The sequence below is a fragment of the Oncorhynchus masou genome, chromosome 31, assembly GCF_036934945.1.
Source record: "Oncorhynchus masou masou isolate Uvic2021 chromosome 31, UVic_Omas_1.1, whole genome shotgun sequence".
NCBI classification, from domain to species: domain Eukaryota; kingdom Metazoa; phylum Chordata; class Actinopteri; order Salmoniformes; family Salmonidae; genus Oncorhynchus; species Oncorhynchus masou.
This window is the reverse complement of record NC_088242.1, coordinates 55,461,050-55,468,476: the sequence shown is the minus strand read 5'-3', so window position 1 is coordinate 55,468,476 and position 7,427 is coordinate 55,461,050.

Here is a 7,427-nt window from a genome sequence, read left to right as displayed (position 1 = left end):
TTTATTTCCTTTGTTTTGTCATTATTTAGTATGGTCAGGGCGTGAGTTGGGGTGGACAGTCTATGTTTGTTTTTCTATGATTCGGGTATTTCTATGTTTCGGCCTAGTATGGTTCTCAATCAGAGGCAGGTGTCATTAGTTGTCTCTGATTGAGAATCATACTTAGGTAGCCTGAGTTTCACTGTGTGTTTGTGGGTGATTGTTCCTGTCTCTGTGTTTGCACCAGATAGGACTGTTTTGGGTTTTCACGGTTCTTGTTTTTGTTAGTTTGTTCATGTGAAGTGCTTTATTAAACATGAATCAAAATAACCACGCCGCATTTTGGTCCGCCTCTCCTTCAAGTCAAGAAAACCGTTACAATATTCTACATTTACAATACCAGTCAAAGGTTTGGACACATCTACTCATTCAAGGGTTTTTCTTTATTTTTACTATTTTCTACACTGTAAAATAATAGTGACAACATCAAAACTATGAAATACCACATATGGAATCATGTAGTAACCAAACAAGTGTTAAACAAATCAAAATATATTTTATATTCTTCAAAGTTTCTTCCAACCTTTGCCTTGATGACAGCTTGCACACTCCTGGCATTCTCTCAACCAGCTTTATGAGGAATGCTTTTCCAACAGTCTTCAAGTAGTTCCAACATATGCTGAGCACTTGTTGGCTGCTTTCCCTTCACTCTGCAGTTCAACTCATCCCAAACTATCTCAATTGGGTTGAGGTCGGGGGATTGTGGAGGTCAGGTCATCTGATGCAGCACTCCATCATTCTCCTTCTTGGTCAAATAGCCCTTACACAGCCTGGAGGTGTGTTTTGGATCATTGTCCTATTGAAAAACAAATGATAGTCCCACTAAGTGCAAACCAGATGGGATGGCGTATCGCTACAGAATGCTGTGGTAGCCATGCTGGTGAAGTATGCCTTGAATTATAAATAAATCTCTGACAGTGTCACCAGCAAAATACCCCCACACAATCACACCTCCTCCTCCATGCTTCACTTTGGGAACCACACAAATCAAAATCAAATCAAATGTATTTGTCACATACACATGGTTAGCAGATGTTAATGCGAGTGTAGCGAAATGCTTGTGCTTCTAGTTCCGACAATGCAGTAATAACCAACGAGTAATCTAACCTAACAATTCCAAAACTACTACCTTATACACACAAGTGTAAAGGGATAAAGAATATGTACATAAAGATACATGAATGAGTGATGGTACAGAACGGCATAGGCAAGATGCAATAGATGGTATCGAGTAGAGTATATACATATGAGATGAGTAATGTAGGGTATGTAAACAAAGTGGCATAGTTTAAAGTGGTTGGTGATACATGTATTACATAAAGATGCAGTAGATGATAGAGTACAGTATATACATATACATATGAGATGAATAATGTATGGTATGTAAACATTATATTAAGTAGCATTGTTTAAAGTGGCTAGTGATATATTTTACATCAATTTCCATCAATTCCCATTATTAAAGTGGCTGGAGTTGAGTCAGTGTGTTGGCAGCAACCACTCAATGTTAGTGGTGGCTGTTTAACACTCTGATGGCCTTGAGATAGAAGCTGTTTTTCAGTCTCTCGGTCCCAGCTTTGATGTACTTGTACTGAGCTCGCCTTCTGGATGATAGCGGGGTGAACAGGCAGTGGCTCGGGTGGTTGTTGTCCTTGATGATCTTTATGGCCTTCCTGTGACATCGGGTGGTGTAGGTGTCCTGGAGGCCAGGTAGTTTGCCCCCTGTGATGCGTTGTGCAGACCTCACTACCCTCTGAAGAGCCATACGGTTATGGACGGAACAGTTGCCGTACCAGGCGGTGATACAGCCCGACAGGATGCTCTCGATTGTGCATCTGTAGAAGTTTGTGAGTGTTTTTGGTGACAAGCCGAATTTCTTCACATGCAGAGATCATCCGTTCACCTACTTTGTGTCTCACAAAGACACGGCGGTTGGAACCAAAAATCTCAAATTTGGAATCATCAGACCAAAGGACAGATTTCCACAGGTCTAATGTCCATTGCTTGTGTTTCTTGGCCCAGGTAAGTCTCTTCTTATTATTGGTGTCCTTTAGTAGTGTTTTTTTTTTGCAGCAATTCGACCATGAAGGCCTGATTCATTCAGTCTCTTCTGAACAGTTGATGTTGAGATGTGTCTGTTACTTAAACTCTGTGAAACATTTATTTGGGATGGAATTCTGAGGCTGGTAACTCCTAATGAACTTATTCTCTGCAGCAGAGGTAACTCTGGGTCTTCCTTTCCTGTGGCGGTCCTCATGAGAGACAGTTTCATCATAGCGCTTGATGTTTTTTGTGACTGCCCTTGAAGAAACTTTAAAAGGTCTTGAAATATTCTGGATTGACTGACCTTGACGGACTGTCATTTCTCTTTGCTTATTTGAGCTGTTCTTGCCGTAATATGGACTTGGTATTTTACCAAATAGGCCTATGTTCTGTATACCAACCATACATTGTCACAACACAACTGATTGGCTCAAACGCATTAAGAAGGAAAGAAATTCCACAAATTAACGTTTAACAAGGCACACTTGTTAATTGAAATGCATTCCAGGTGACTACCTCATGAAGCTGGTTCAGAGAATGCCAAGTCTGCAAAGCTGTCATCAAGGCAAAGTTTGGCTACTTTGAAGAATCTCAAATATAAAATATATTTTGATTCGTTTAATATTTTTTGGTAACTATATGCTTGCGTTCTGTAGTCATGGAGTCCCAGCAGATAGCACAGTCATCATTGTTGAATACCAGCTCATCAGAGGTGGCCACAGCAAACTTGCAATCAACTAATCAGCAACATATATAGACAAACAACACGCTGTCCATTTTCTTCTTAGATCACGGAAATCCGTTTTCTGCTTCCATTTTGCCTTCAAATGTGCCTCAGAGCACAGATAGACACCGTATAAAAGGTCATTGAAACACGTATTGTAGGCTCCACACGTACTGCCACGCTCTTTGAAAACGGATAAAGCGGTTTGAGCAACAAACCGGGCCTCTCCATGTTGTGGATGACGCGGAGGTAGTTCTTGTGGCGACGGACTTCGTCAAGCAGGTAGCGTAGCTGCAACGGAGATCACAACGCTAGCCATGGAAATACAGATGGCACCCAACAACTGAGAGGTTGGAGGGGTAAGAAGGGGAGAGAAAGAAGACCTTACGGTTACAACAAGAAGGGACCTAAAGATGGAAGGTGTTGCAAATAAAAAACTTGAAGTGTACTTGCTTCAGTTCCTCAATGGCACAGCTAGGAGAGCTCAAAAAAGCACCTTATAGTTGAAGGCTCTTTCATTGAGTCATAAAAGTGCATTGAAATAACGTAGGAACCACACATATTTTGGAGAGGTGTGTTGCCACTTAGAAACACCAGTTAGACCATTCACACCAACCCTTGTAATCGGTTTTTATTATGTTGCACCTACCCCAAATGTACATGAATATTTTTACATGACTAATGCATCCAGAGTGTTTTCTGATTGTGTTATTGACAAATGCTGTGAAAAGTACAATAAATGTCAAATGCACATACAGTGCCTTCAGAAAGTATTCACACATCTTGACTTTTCCCCCAAAAATTGGTGTTGCAATGTGTGATTAAAATGGATTTAATTTTTTAAAATGTTGTCAACAATCTACACAAAATATTCTGTAATGTCAAAGTGTAGGAACAATTCCAAAAACAATTATGAAAAAATTAAAAATCTAATATATCTTGATTAAATAATTATTCAATCACATGAGTCATTACGTTATAATCACCTCTGTCAGTGATTATAGCTGTGAGTCTTTCTCGGTAAATCTAAAATAAGAGCTTTCCACACTTGAAATGTGCAATATTACCCTTTTACTTTTTTCAGAATTCTTCAAGCTCTGACAAATTGGTTAATGATCATTGCTAGACAACACTTTTCAGGACTTGCCATAGATTTTCAAGCAGGTTTAAGTCAAAACTGGAACTCGGACACTCAGAAACATTCACTATCTTCTTGGTAAGCAACTCCAGTGTAGATTTGGCCTTGTGTTTTATGTTGTTGTCCTGCTGAAAGGTGACTTCATCTCCCAGTGTCTGGTGGAAAGCAGACTAAACCAGATTTTCCTCTAGGATTTTCACTGTGCTTAGCTCCATTCTGTTTCTTTTTTATCCTAGAAAAAAACAGTCCTTAACAATGACAAGCATACCCATAACATGACGCAGCCACTGCTATGCTTGAAAATATGGAGAGTGATACTCAGTAATGTATTGTATTGGATTTGCCTCAGACATAACACTTTGTATTAGTTTAGTGCCTTGTTGCAAACGGGATGAATTTTTGGAATATTTTTATTCTTTCCCCTCTGTCAGTTCGGTTAGTATTGTGGAGTAACTACAATGTTGCTGATCCATCCTCAGTTTTCGCCCATCAACGCCATTAAACTCTGTAACTGTTTTAAAGTCACCATTGTCCTCATGGTGAAATTCCTGACCGGTTTCCTTCTTCTCTGGCAACTGCGTTAGGAAGGACGCCTGTATCTTTGTAGTGACTGGGTTTATTTATACACCATCCAAAGTGTAATCAATAACTTCACCATGCTATAAGGAATATTAAATGTCTTGAATAAGATATTTGACAGGCTAGGTTTGAGATAAAATATGTCACCAATTACTGTTCCAAAAGAATTTTAAAGAAATTCAAGAAACATATTTTGTCAGGTATTCTACTGAATAGTGGCACTCTAAACATGTGCAAATTCCCATAGCATCACAGACATTTTAAAAGTGCAGGGTTTGTGCAACATTGCTATACCTTCATTTTTTGTCTTACATGAATGATTTATATAGTGTATGAAGAGAAAGCTGAAGTCTCTAGCTATCCATTGATGTAAATAAATATATCACTTGTCTGATTCCCAGTTAATCCACTAGATGGCAGTAGTAGATCACATGATGTCTCTTGGCCACTTCAAACCAGTTGTGTCTGGTTTTGGTAGTGAGTTACTGTGCCAAAATGGCTGAAATGGTTTTCAAGCCTGACATCTTAAAATTACCTTAGCAATCAGGTCTAACTACCTTAGCAATCAGAGTTTTCACGTTATGGAGTTTTTTGCTGCTGTTGAAATAACACACAGACAGGTGAAAACACTTCAAACTTATTTTCCCATTCACTTTTCCTACTGTAAACAATGATCTAACTAAACAGAGGATGGGGGGGCTGGGGGGAGATTTTTATGACATAAGAGACGGGGGAGGGGGGGACCCCCCCAAACTCAATGGATCTTGTACAGGGCCCAAAACAATCGCTCTGAGTTTTTACCCATCTGCCAATAAGTGCTCTTCCTTGCAAGGCATTGGAAAACCTCCCTGGTTGTTGTGGTTGAATCTATGTTTGAAATTCACTGCTCGACTAAGGGACCTTAGAATTATTTTTATGTGTGGGGTACAGAGATGAGGTAGTCATTTAAAAAATCATGTTAAACACTATTATTGCACACACAGTCCATGCAACTTATTATGTGACTTGTTAAGCAAATGTTTATTCCTAGGCTTTTTTTAAATTATTATCTAGGCTTATCATATCAAAGCGGTTGAATACTTGAATACAAGACATTTCAGTTTTTTTAATAAAAAATGTAAAATACAGTTTGACATTTTGGGGCATTGTGTGTAGGCCAGTGACAAATCTCAATTTAATACATTTTAAATTCAGGCTGTAACACAACAAAATGTGGAAAAGTCTGTAAATATGCATGCATACAAATTAAGGCACAACATCAACCGTGTAATGTTTGGATTCAGTCTTGTGTCAGATGAACTGTTCTGTCCTCACTTTTGGTCTGAATCTCCAAAGTGTTCTCTTTCAATTGTCACAATGGTCATTCTGTTTGAAATGTTTCAACTTTGCCCTAATCCAAATTGGCCATTTTCGCTGATGATTGACATTGACAAACACAGAACACATTCCTGCTAACCTGTTTTTCACTGATGCGGAACAGCCAAAAGACAATGCATTGTATCTACTTTGCAATAAGCATCAGGACACAGCAGGCTGTATTCACCATCACATGAGCAGCATGACATATCGAACTGAAACGTTTATCATCAAATGAAATACAGCAAATGAACACAATCCCAAATCCATTATTTTAATATCAAGTTGAAAGTTTTCCTCGGGTTGTGAGGTGAAAGTCTCAATTGCAATGGTTTTGTTCTTATTCAACACAATTAACAGACAAGTCAGTACAATTCAAAGCCTGAAGATCAACAAACCAGAGGCTAAGTTTACAAACGTACCCAAACCAGGTAGGCTACAATAGCTGCTGCCACATCTCCAAGGCAGGTGAATTAGTCTTCATCACCACTTTCTACAGGAGTACTGCCAGGTGTCTGAGACAGTAGCGCAGCTCCTCAAGAGTATCATGGCGAGCAATACAGTGCTCAAAGCCGTGTGTGTCTGCAAACTGGGCCATGGGGATCTCTCCAAAACCAGCAAGGCCTGTTGATCTGTCGCGAGGTTTGCCAAAATCGACAAACCACTACTTTGGGGAGTTTTAGACTTGCTTGAAGGGATCAGAGTGCAACCCCTACTATTTTGAAAGCTTTTTGTCAATCATGATTCAAACTAGCTAACGTTAACTTTATATTAGCTCGTTTGTAGGTAATAAAGTGGTAACGTTTGATTATGTATCATCATTGGATAACTAAGTACAGTAGGTATGGACCACAGGTATATTAACATTTTAGCTTGCAACCCAAGACTAAGGGGCTAGCCAGCTACCAGGCAGAGGTTTTAAAACACCGAGTAATATGACAACTCGTTCACGTTGATAACGTTATCGGCAAATAGCAGTGGTTCAATCTTCTCAGTGTAACAGTTGGGTTATGGGGCAATTTGGAGTACAACACATTTCTCATTCCTGGATTGGAGGTACTTTTCCCGAGCTATATCTCACGCCGGGTCCGCGCTGTTAATATACACAGGATTGCCGTCGAGTGTCGACCATCCTCCCTTGCGAGTTTCTGTAACCATTTCTTTGAGATTCCATCTTCCGGTACTGGAATGTTGACATACTTCCGGTTTCGGACCCTTTGGATCAGAGAGCTCTCTAGTTAGCATGTTGTCACAGGGCTCTCCTTCGGGGTCATGCATGATACCTAAATGTTCTCCCATTCCTGTGTGTTGCAACATCGTGCATGTGTTGATCCAGTGGAAAAAATTGCTGAGAGAGTATGTTGATGTCGGAGTCATTAAAACTCGCTTTCCGGAGCCTCCCGGATGGCGCACTGCATCGCAGCGCCACCGGAGGTCCATGGGGCGACGCATAGTCGGTCTAGCGTCGTCCGGGTTTGGCCGGTAGGGAAATCCTTGTTTCATCTCCGGGCGCAATGCGCGCTAACCAAGGTAGCCTTTGTCTCTCCC